Source organism: Pantherophis guttatus, chromosome 3 (genome assembly GCF_059756535.1).
Source record: "Pantherophis guttatus breed Tessera chromosome 3, ASM5975653v1, whole genome shotgun sequence".
NCBI lineage: Eukaryota > Metazoa > Chordata > Lepidosauria > Squamata > Colubridae > Pantherophis > Pantherophis guttatus.
In genome coordinates this window covers 37,743,983-37,756,684 of record NC_142065.1, presented here as the reverse complement: position 1 = coordinate 37,756,684, position 12,702 = coordinate 37,743,983, and the positions used below count along the sequence as shown (strand labels likewise).

General features: G+C 37.7%; 1 protein-coding gene across 2 annotated transcripts in view; it reads right to left on the bottom strand.

Annotated features, from left to right (window-relative positions):
* SYT2 (synaptotagmin 2) overlaps window positions 1-11,773 on the bottom strand; it is a 130,127-nt gene extending 118,354 nt beyond the window's left edge. For both annotated transcript variants that reach the window (XM_087889325.1, XM_087889326.1), the window contains exon 1: window positions 11,640-11,773. The gene's annotated coding sequence lies outside the window, so the exon portion shown is untranslated. The remainder of the gene's footprint in view (window positions 1-11,639) is intronic.
* Window positions 11,774-12,702: the final 929 nt, after the last annotated feature.

The window sequence follows — 12,702 nt, the reverse complement described above, 5'->3', positions numbered from 1 at the left end:
GGTTGTTGTTTTTTCCAGATAATGTGAATGTTAACTAAACTACGTCAGCTAAGATTTTAGACTACAAGTAGTCCTTGAGTTATAACCATTCGTTTAGTGATTATTTGAAGTTACAACAGCACTGAAAAAAGTGACTTATGGCCGTTTTTCACACTTACGACCATTGCAAAATCCCTATGGTCATGTGATTAAAATTTGGATGGTTGGAAACTGGCATTGGTGGCAGTTTCCCAGATTCATGTGGATCACCTTTTGCGACCTTCTGACGAGCAAACTCAATGGGGAAGCCAGATTCACTTAACACCCATGTTACTAACTTAACAATTGCAGTGATTCCCTTAACCCACTGTAGCAAGAAAAGTTATAAACTGAGACAAAACTCACTCAACGATTGTCTTTGCTTAGCCATGGAAATTTTGGGCTCAATTGTGGTTGTAAGTCGAGGACTACTTGCCCTCTCCAGATTAATAATGGAAGATTCCCCCATTCTTACACATATCTTTGCCTGAAGAACTCTGGAATTATTCTCATTAAGTGTACATTACCCAAGCAATGGGCTTTCTCATTCTCATTTATCTGGCATTGTGCTTGAGGCATTCCCCCACTGCATTCATTGACAAAATATGATGAGATGCGGAGCAGCATGTTTGATCCAGGCCAGTGAATTTGCTGAGTGCAGTTTTAATTAGAAGCAATTTGGTTGCTAAATTTCTTTGGGACTACACAGCATTGCTGACTCACGGCACCCCCTACCTCAAACACACACACATGCGCGCGCACACACACACACACACACACACACACACACACACACACACACACACCAAGAAGCTTTCCTGCTGACTGAATGACAAACTGCACTGCAGAAAGGAGTGGAGAAAGCACAGGGCTGCAGAGTTTGCAGTTGCAGGCAATGGCCTGAGTTCTTTTATTTGCAGCTCTGTGGGGAGCCCGTTGCCAAGAAAGGTTACTGCCTTGATTATGTGATCCAGAAGCACTTGGGGCTGGTAGCAGTTGGGTACTATCTCCTGTGGATCTCAGACCAAGGAGATAAGGTCAGACAAAGCTTTAGATGGTTTTTGCTCTTATTCCAGCAAAAATGTAACAAGGAACAAAAGAGACAATTTAATTAAGTAGCTCAGGGTTTCTTACTTACCAATTATTTTTTTTCAGTATGTGATCTAAAAGAACTATGCACATTTGCTCCCCTCCTGCTTCAAGAAAATGGCATTGTATGTAAAAGGAGAAATCAAACATCTACCTTTAAGTTAGAATTCAGAAGGCATTCCCCGAACTGCAGAATGCACACTTTCCTCACAGGCTGCAGCAGATGGAGCTGCTTCACAAGCTCAGAAAGTGTTTTTCTTATGACTGCTGCCAAGGAACCAATAGGTAGCAATCAGCATAGCCTAAGTCATGACTTGACCTGCTAAAATGGCACTTTCTAAAAGCAAGTCAGAACAACCATGATCTCAGTGATTAAGGAAACAAGGAGATCCTAGGAAAATGTACAGCAGCAGAAGGGAACTTGCTAGATCAACCTAGTTACTGTCTCTTCTAAATTTGATTATTATTGGCCAAGCGAACACCTCCCTTTGTAAGTGATATTGGATTTTCTTTTTGTCAATTGGTTCAATGCTGATTTGGCAATTCTATGAAAATTCAGATCAAATGAATAAAATAACATTCATTCTCATGCCAACATGTTAACAGCCTTCCAGTGTGCACTGGCATGAACTAGCTTTAAGGTCCTTTTTTGTCTTAAGACTTTTTTGAAAATAATAATAATAATAATGCCATACATGTAAATATAGCTAATCTAGTTATTTTTATTCAGTTGTATTCCCTAGAAATGTGGGACTTTTTATTGTTCAAATGTGGTCTTAATAAGAAAGTATTTTATTGGATAGCCAAGCAGGCAAAAGTAACAAATTCTTCTTACAAAGAATCTGGCATTTTTCAATGTTGTTAAACAAATATGACCCATAGTACAGCATTTATAAGAGGACGTGACTTTTAAGAGGACAGTTGAATTTATAAATCAGTCATAATCCATAATTTCAGTGACTTTGACATAGTTCAGTGGCCCGGGCAAGGTAAAGAAGAAACTCCATAAACCCAAATGTATGATTGCATGTTCTTCCATATTTCACAAGAGATGGGAATTTGAGATTTAGCAAGGTGTTATTTCCTTTTCTAGGGTTATTTATTTTATAAAGTATATGTGAATGTATCCAATGCACAGTTTTCATCCTGTCTCACTGCTGCTGAAATACCTTTATTGCAGACTCTCTGCCCAAGAAAATTTCTGTGTTTTCATTCAGTTTATAAGATGCATGCCATTCAATATTCTTAAAGTAAATCTTTGAACAATATGCTTTGCATATTAGTAATCTTATTGAAAATGAAGAGCTGAAACTCAGACCAGGAAAAAACAGAAGAAATTTCTCCACGTTACATTTACTAAATATGTATTTTTAAATCTAGCTAACATAAAAGTCTGTTTTCACATAAAAGATTTACAAGGTAGCTGAAGGCAAGCCTGAGTATACTTCAAGAAATCAAATTTCTCACCAAATGAAATACAAAATAATCAAATCCGTGGAGAATACGTATTCATGTAACAAACATAGACTCCTCAAATATAGTGTGTACATTGAAATGGTCTATGAGAATTTTCAGCGGACAAAACTGCAATGTTTCATCTCTATACTGCTTTTTTGCAGGGAAGGCAGTAAAGGCACTGTTTCTTTTTTGGCCTTGTGATAAGAAGTATACATATAATTCAACACAGAACATCAAATCTACCCATTACCACATACCAGAAGCTTGTAATTTACAATCCTAAATGTTATTTCCTATAGTTTATAGTGACGTTGTGTGAAATTGATAAACAATTTTGTCAAGTATGTTCTCAATCTATGTGAATGGAGGTAGACAAGCTGATAATACAAATATGGTGTGCAAAGTGTAAACGTTTTCAGCATCTCTAGAAACTCTGTCAAGGGCTATGTTGGTGATGATTCCCAAAGTCATTGTATAATGGGAGAATGAATAAATTCATGGCAATGGGAATATACTCTATCTCCAGAGCACGGCCTACTGTGCTCCATTTTATTAGCATTAGAGTCATGCCCTCCCAAAATAAATCCAGCTTTGCCAAGCATCCCACTGGGCAGATATATGAGCTTCCTTCTGCTACTCCTACCTTCTGTTGCACGAGCACACAAAGGAGAGGAAAGGAAGACCAAGCAACACAGAATTCAACAAAGCTATTTCCCTAAAGAACCTGCCATGAGCAAACCCAGCCAGGTTTTAAGATCCACTTCAACTCTATTGCCAAAAATCCAAAGCGCACCAAATACCACTGTCTCTATGCAGAGGAAAGGAATTGATAGCTTTTCCTTTTTAAGTGCCATGCAAGTTGCTAAATTGGAGTATGAATTAATTCACAGCAAGCACTTATGTTCCCATGTCTGTCTGTCTGTTTCTCTCCCTCTCTCTCTCCCTCTCTCTAACACACACACACACACACACACACACACACACACACACACAAACATACACACTTGCACACACTGCAGCCTCTTACACAGCTCTCACACTCTTACCTCATCCTCCCCACTCCCCTTACTAGCTTCCTGCTACATTTTAAACACGAGAAACCAGAAAACTGATGATCAGAAATTAGTCAGCTGGCTGGCAGGGATCTGGTTACTTGCTTTCTTCCCATTAATGGGAGCAGGAAATCAATGACCAGTTTTTCTTCAAGCAGGGTCAGCATGCTAATCAGATGGCCAACAGGAGGAGCAGCATTCTAACTCAGGAGGTCTGCAATTTTTGTAATCACAGAGTGTAGTAAACAATGTACAATGCACAAAGAAATGGCAGAACTTCAGTTGTATTATCATGGCCATGATCTTCTTGACTGTTTTGAATGCACCCTGTGGACACTCCTGAATCAAAAAGTTCAAGGGTTCCTTTACCAGTGGAAAGGAATTTAAAGTGGATTGAAGACAAGCAGGCAAGCAGTCAGGCAGGCAGGAAAACAATCCTGCTTTTATTTTGTTTAATCTTAGATGGGTCAGAGATGAATTTTGACAGGCTTTTAAATTTCTGTTATTTTATCTTGCTATTAATCCCCTTTTTTGTAATCCACAGAGATCACTCCAGTTGTCCCTCTGAATGTTGATTTTCCAACCATCTTGATGCAGGAAACAATTGCAACAATTGTAAGTATGGATGAAAAACCAAAGACCCCTCTTCCCAGGGGTGAAATCCAGCAGATTCTGACAGGTTCTGGAGAACCGGTAGCGGAAATTTTGAGCAGTTTGGAGAACCAGCAAATACCACCTCTGGCTGGCCCCAGAGTGGGGTGGGAATGGAGATTTTGCAATATCTTTCCCCCTAGAGTGGGCTGGAAATGGAGATTTTGCAGTATCCTTCCCCTGCCATGCCCACTAACCCATGCCCACCAAGCCACACCATACCCACCAAGCCACACTCACAGAACCGGTAGTAAAAAAATTTGGATTTCACCACTGCCTCTTCCCCAATAGGAAAGTGTATTTAATTATGACATTCCTACCCCTAAACAAATATGTGATCCAACCTGCCTACTTTGCACCCTTGCACCTGCAAATTGTGGATGTTATTCCTCACAATCCCTTAAGCATTTTTCCAACAACTCAAATGTTGCCCCTCACTATCTTACAGAACAGTTGGCATTGTTTATTTTGATTTTACTTTGGTACTTAAATATAATAAGAAAATAAGAAAATGATTAATTTTACAATGGCAATAGGGGGAAAAATGCTTTTTCTTATCCACTGGATCATCTTTGTATTCTATGGTTATTCTATAGTGGCACACAACTTAAGCTCACATTAAGCTTTGTAGCGTACCTCACAATTTTGACAGGTGTGTGTGTGTGTGTGTGTGTGCATGTGCTTATTGCTTGATTAAATCACAATATTGTTTTCCACACACTCCCAAGCTGTTATTGCAAGAAGCCAATGATTTCTCCCTAGCTTTCACTGAGCAGATGAGATCAGCCACATTTAGTGCTGGTGGAAACCAAACAGCATATGTGAATGGGGAATATTCATAGCAGATTTGTCCTACAGCATCCATTGTAGGAAAAGGCTGGTGTTTGCACATTGGAAGGGTACTTTAAATTGGGAAAGAGGCAATGTCGCCACTTCCTTCCACCTACCTCAGGTAGAGCCACATTTTGTTTTGATTTGCTTGGGCAGCTAGGTTTTTATTGATTTGCGTCTGTGTCTGTGTTATTATGAATGTTTTCATAGTAACTATGAAAACTATGAAACTATGGGGTTGGATTATGAATAAAGATTATTAAAGTTTCCTTTGGGTTCTTATTTCCAAAATTGGGCATGAAATGGTAAATTATCTCATAGAGGGGACTGAGGGCAAGATTAAGTCTTCATACCTCTCAGATACTTAAGGCCATAGTGTCTTTCCCACACTTCAAATAATGCGATGAACATTTCTTATAATAGCTTGATTCCTTAGATTTAATTAATAGCTGTCCCCAATCAAATTTCTCCATTTTCAGATATGACACAGTGACAATAATTCACATGCTTGAAAGGAATAAAGATCAATCATCATTCCCCCAATATTTGAAATCCCCTATTTTCAAATATGAGAAATTGATAATAATTCACATTCTTAAAAGGAATACAGATCAATCCCCTAATATTTAAATTTCATTGAATTAACCTTGAAACAAAAGATTCTTTGAAATCCATTTACTGTATCTGTGTGTATAATGTTTAGAAGCATTAATTTGTTGTTTGTACACTGGTTATCATGTTCTTTGTCCCATTTAAAAATAAGGTCATGAAAATAAGGTCACAGTTAAAAAGGATGCCAGTACATTGCTTTCATTTTTATATCTTTTTCTGGAGCTTTTCTGTTTTGCTTTGTTTTCTCCAGATAGTGGTTAAGGAAACGTTAGATTGAAATTAATTCCATAAAAAGGAGATTAATTGGGGATAATGGGAATTGCACAAGTTAGGGAAATAGTCTTCTAGAATATCATACTTTATTATATATAATTTATGACATTATGAAAATGAAAAGAATCCTACATAAAATCAGCTCCATTTGGAAAATTAAACTATCTTCCCCCTTTGTTCTCCTAAGATGAGACATCTTTATCAAACACCATGGTGTTTGTTTTCTTCCTTTCTAAATTGCTGATTCATGGTTGAATGAATTAGAGATTTGCAAAGTTGGCTTGCAGATCCACTGGATTCAGGCCAGCTACACTTTGGAATGCAAAGCCATTTACAAGAAACAAAATATTCTGGAGCTGAAGTTTTGCGTGTTGAGGCACAGGCAAGTCAAACTGCACAGTGTAAATAATCTTCCAAGATTTGATTAATGAACTAGAAATTGTTCCAAGTTTAATTTAGTCAATACCTTAGTATGATTGATGTTATCAAAATCCCATTACAGATATGAAACTATGAATAAAAAAAAAATTAGCATTGCATTTGAGACATGGTGGCTAAACATGGTGATAACTCAGTTATTAGGATTAATAACCCAATACTGTTTTGCAACTATGCCTAATGTCATGGCTAAGAAACGGCTGCATTGGAATCCAGATTCTAATTTCACCTTGCCCATGAATACACTATGACTCTTTGACAAAATCTTATATAGAACAAGTGGATGGGCCACACAAGGACCACAATCTGCAAGTGACTCTAATGGTGCCCTTGTATACTTAATGTTTTGATTTGGTATCTTGACTATATATCACTAATTTGGGGACAAAGGGATATTTCTAACATGCACTTGTTTATCCTTTTTAAACATTAATTGCATTTATCATTACATTTGTGAAATTTATTTGTTTATGATTTTTTAGAAAATCTAAACTCTTCAGTCAGTATTGCTAAATTAGCCCTTTTCCCTTTGCCATCATAAAACACTTATGGTGCTATCTAAGTTTTGTACCACCTCCTCTTCTCTTGCTTGTCTCCTATAAAACAACAAGGCCTTTATCATTTTCAGCAGGATTTACAGAAAGGTTGGTTTGTTTGCTTTTCGGTCCATTTAAAGCCCAGAGATTTTTGGCAGCTTATATAAAATATAAAACCAAATAAAACTTCACAGGATAACAATTATACAAACAGTAAAACTCCACTCCCACACACCACTCAAACAGAAAATTAAAAAGGAAATGAAGATAGCTTAATAAAATCAAGAAAAGACTCCTTTGAGAAACTGCTTCCAAAATAGCAACAAGGAAGGGAGTAGCTTCCTCACCTAACCCCATAGGACATCCCCAAAATGTGGGAATCAGTAACACTTTCTCTTTGTTTGATCTAATTGGTTAGGCTGGTATTGGTTGAAGTAGATGGTTCTGCAGATATACAAGATCAAGCCATTAAAGTCATTAAAGTTAAAACCAACACATTAAATTTTATCCAGAAACCAATTTGCATACAATACAGGAGATGCAGAACTGGTATTATGTGCTCCCAATGATGGGAGCCATTATATTTTGAATCAGTTGTAGTTTCCAAGTACTTTTTAAGGTCATCCTCAACTACAGTGCAGAAAGTGCATTATGATAGTTAGCCAGGTGGTGATAATAATATGAAATACTCCTGCCCTTGGTAGGATTGCAACTGGTACCCCAGCTAAAGCTGGGCATAGGTCCCTCTAGCCACAATTTCCACTTGTTTCAGAAGGAGCCATGAGTCAAGAAGACCGTCAAGTCAGGAACCTCTCTTACAAAGTCTTCAAGTAACGACTGATAGTGACTGAAAATCCCAATGTATTCCCAACAACTCAGACTTACTAAGGTCCAATCAATCTATTCTCTCCCATCCAGACCCTTTCAGCCTCCATCCAATGAAGAAGGGGAAGAATCATTGCAGAACAATGCCACCTATTCGCAACCTCTGATATTGGTCCAATATCAAAAGTTACTGAGAAGTCCAGTAAGACAAGAAGGGATCATTACTTCTATCCAGGACTCCATAAAATAATCTAAGAGGGCAACCAGTGTTGTCTCCATCCAAAACTTGGGCCCTGAACCCTGACTGAACAGGGCCAAGATAATTTGCTTTCTCTAAGATTCTGCAAAGTTGATCCATCACAATCAGCTCAACAACTTTCCAACAAATGCAGTATTATTAATATTTGTGTCCCAATATTTAGAGCTATCAATTTTTTATTAAAAAAATAAACCACTAGATGTCAACAAATGTTAGAACTTCTTATATCTTCTTGCTAGCATTCAATGGTTGTTAGGATTTTTTGCAGTCCAGATCTAATAGGCTTACCAATCTTACATGTTAAGAAAGAGACCTATCAGACAACTTTTCTTCTGCATGATTATTTACAATTATATACAATTACAAACTGGCAATTGTTTACAGTTGAACTCTAATTCAAAATCAAAATAAGATTTCACTCTCAATAGTGCTAATACTACTGAATCCCAAATTAACCAAACACAATTTAGCCTACCATTTTGTCTGAATCCAGCCCACAATATACATGTAAATGTATTGTATCAACCCAGTAAATTTGGCTAATTGAGTAAACTATAATTAGGTGAACAATGAGAAATGTTTGACTTTATGACCTTATAATACAGAGAAACAGACTGAACTTTCCTTCCTTACCTTGTTTTGCTGTTCTTTCATACATGGATGGAACTCAATGAATGCTGGTCATCTCCATCATCTACAGATTGTACAATATAAGCTGAAATAATGACATTTTTATAATGTCATTATAATGTCAAACTAAATAATGGTGTCAAATTGGACTAAATTGGAAATTAGACAATGAAGTTGGTAGATTACTGGAACAATTTATTAGTGATTAATGATGGCAGAGATTATTCAACTTCTACCTTAAATTACAGTGCTGAAATTAAAAAGAACCTGTAGTATATAGAAATGGATTTTTATGAGGATGAACAGTGAGCTACACTTTGTGCTATACTCAACGTATATTCCTGAGTTCAGAAATCTTTAATTCTTTGTGGCTGTCTTCTTCATCAGGCTTCCTCTGGAGAATCTAAGGTTTCTAATAAAAAAGGAAAAGCAGAATCTACAAGCTTGAAGTCTACCCTTCCTTTGGTTAAGTGAGTGGTCTCCACTATATACTAGGATGATTGTTTGTTTTAGATGAGAAACATAACATAGATTGCAAGCAGAATCTCAAAACTCTTGAATCACTAGAATGATCCTCCTAGTTCTGGAACTGAATTGGTCACTTGACAGAAATAAATCAGTAGAGTTGAACTTATTTTTGAGAGAAGCTTATATTGATTCTCTACTGCTGCTATTTGTAGCATAGATATACAGGCTTATTCAAGTACATACAGTACACTGCAGCATTATGACCTCCAAGGAAAGGAAGACTTTTTCACATTCCTCCAGGATTAATTCAGATTATTCTGTCTATTGGTATATTATCACCATGCACTTCACAGTATTTGCACAGTATTTGCACTGACCAAAAGTTGTTTGCTAAAGCAGAAACTAACAGCATGTTTCCCAATATATATTCCGCTGGGCAGCCTCATTTTCTCCCATGTTATTGATGACTGAATAACAATACTAGCCATTTTTCAAAGGGTGAAGTTTCAAGATGAGCCACTCATACTAGGAAGTAATGTTTGCTTTTATCCATAGAATAATAATAAAGTCAATGTGAACTTTTATTAATTCAACTTGCTTCCCCTGAGAAGTAAATCCAGGCTGCAGAAGAGCCTAGAACACTTTCCTGCCCTTGAGCATGAGGTACTGTTATCCATGGCATGTAGCAGTTTTAAATAATGTAAATGATAGTGGTGTATCATTATTGTTATTTTAGTTGGTTGCACAGTCGGCCAGATGTTTAGATTGGATTTGGCATTTTTATCCACCTTTTGAGTCCTTACCAAGGAGCTGGAATAGCCTTTTATTAAAAAAAACAAAGGTTAAAATAAAGCCTCCTATGAAGTCAGTGGTGCATTGATGTGTATTAGCAGCTGTTTCCATAAGATCGCATACATTTTTCGAACTAATTGTAATCATGGAGAGCCATGCTGATCATTTCACACTGATCTTTCTCCTGGTTGTTTCTACAATTTTGGACCTATGTACAAAATAACATAGAGAAGTTCTCATAATTTGTCCTTATCTCTGCAACCCTGAGTCGAAACTGTCCAAGAGAAGACTGAAAGCTATTAAGAAGATACTTATACCAAATACGTTCTAGATAGAAAAATTGTTTTAGGATATTTTTTCAGATTTTTTAAAAATACAGTGCCCAATTTCTTTTATCACAGGGTCTCTCCTACCTTTTTCTGACACTTTCTTCTTATAAGCCACCTATTTGGACATATTTGAAAACAAATACTTCTGGCTTTTGGTGCAGTGGATTGTTCTATGCCCAACACAGCCTGTTCTTCCTTTTAGATCACAAACGTACCCTGCTGAGCAGTGATCAAAGGGCTGACTCAGCATACCTTCTCAACAATGACAGTGAGTTTCTATCTCCAGGACTGTGAGCAGGAAATGCAAGATTACATTATTCCAATAAACATTGAAATGTTGATGTTGATGTTTTTTTTCCAATTCATTTCAAGCTGAGTTTTCATTGTTCCTTAAATCTCACACTCATTGAAATGAAAATCTAGATTTTGAGTTTCTGCAACATGAAGCTCTTACATCAGGAAAGTTAGCAGAGTACTCTTGTCAGAAAAACTAGCTAGGCATTTAGTGCACTATCTGAATATATTGGAGAATCTAAAGCTGAAGAGATAAAGATCAGTGAACAGAGATTTACTGCATGCCTAAAAGCTTATCTGCAATATTTTGTTGACTCTGAAATAGGTTATATGCACAACAGTGACTTTGTAGAGATCTGCACATTTATAAAATATTCCCATTTGTTCTTTACTCTTTACTTTCTTAAACCTGTAACAAACTGACAATTGGGTGGGGTAATGTGTGAGGTTATGATAAATTCTGCCACATCATCAATATACACCAAAGTAGTGCTTAAGATTTCCCCTCTAGAAAAACCCATAATTGTGTGTTTTTCTTAAAAAGAAAATCTCTTTGGTGCTCACATTCTATTACATCAGTTTGTCCTACTCTGCACTAGCATGAAGTAAATCACTAGTCAGTATTTTATAGGCTCTTCTGAATACAGAGAACTGTCCCTTCCACTGTTTTTCCAACACCCACTCATGCAAGCACATATACACATACTGAGAGAAACAAGCTGTTCTTTCAGCACCCTTAGTACATCAGACTTGACTGACCATTTAGTCAGCACCATGGACAGCAAATTCTCAACTCAGTTGCCGGGATCTTAATGTGAAATCTCCATTCAGGTCAGTATGACCCAGGAATCTATTCCGGCTTCTCCAGTAACTGCAGAGAATTAAATGAAAATCAAGGCAGTTCATTTTGTCAGCTTATTTTTTTGTCTCCATCTCTCCCTTTTGTCCCGAAGCCCTCCCTGCTCCTTTGGCAATATAACAGAAGTCAAAGGAAAAAGAGCAAGCTGATTTTTGACTCGTTCCAAAGTATCTGTGGGAAACACTGGTAAGAACAAGTGGAAGAAAGGAAGAAAGTGAAACTTACTGCTTGCTGGTGTGGAGAGCCAGCACATGCGCCCATATGTGTGCACTGTCCGATAGGGCTGAAGACTTCAAGCCGACAGGGCAGTCTCTCAAAAATGCTGCAGTTGCTTTTTCCACCCGCCCCTCCAGGGCTCCCATACCTCACTGTATTCTGCAGAGCTCTAATCTCATTGGCTGAGAGGTTTCTCAATAGAATAAAGCTTCTGCATTAATTGGGAAGGGGCTCCCTCGTCCTTCCCCCTCCCCATTCTCTTCTGTGGTGCAGTCCATTATCCAACCCTGGAGGTTGCCTTTAGCCCATCCCCTCTAACGAACTCTTTTCCAAGTGCCCGCAACCAGGCTTGCTGAGGTTTGCAGTCTGAATCAGGCACAGAGGCAGGGAAGCAGAGGAAGTCTGCCCAACCGATCGATAGAAAAGCCTGCTAAGTCAGCTGCAAAAGCAAGCAGATGGGAGGGTACACTTGCAGAACACCGTGTGTGTGTTTGTTTGTGTGTGTGTCTGTGTTTGTGTGTAAGACAATGAAGCTCTGGCATTGATAAAGACGTCAATTTTCCAAGGAGGAGACTAATGAAATGAATAAAAATGTCAGTGATCATATGCCGCCAATATCATAGGGAGCTTGCAGTGCTGCTCAAATGGCTCAGAGAAATGAAGCAAATAGTTTTTTGAGTGTACTGCCCCCTATAAATAAAAGAAAAGAAACTTAAGATATTATCCAAGCTCCATTCAAGGTCAAAGCTGCAGACTAGGTGTAGTTCCTACACACACACACACACACACACACACACACACACACACACACACACACACAGCATTGAAATGTCTCATCCTTTTTGACCATAGCAGGACATTCCTCATTTCTTGGCACAATGACTCAGAGTCAAGTTTTTGGTAAATCTTTGGCTCAGAAAAAAGATGATGAAGTCCTGACATTCCTTTCTGAGCAAATACAAGCTGGATCTTTCCCCATCTTTGCATTGTGCTAAGAGAAGAATATGGGACTGCCCCAGTTAAATAGATTATAGCCTTTTTTTTTTTTCATTCTAAAAACTAGCCTTGAGTA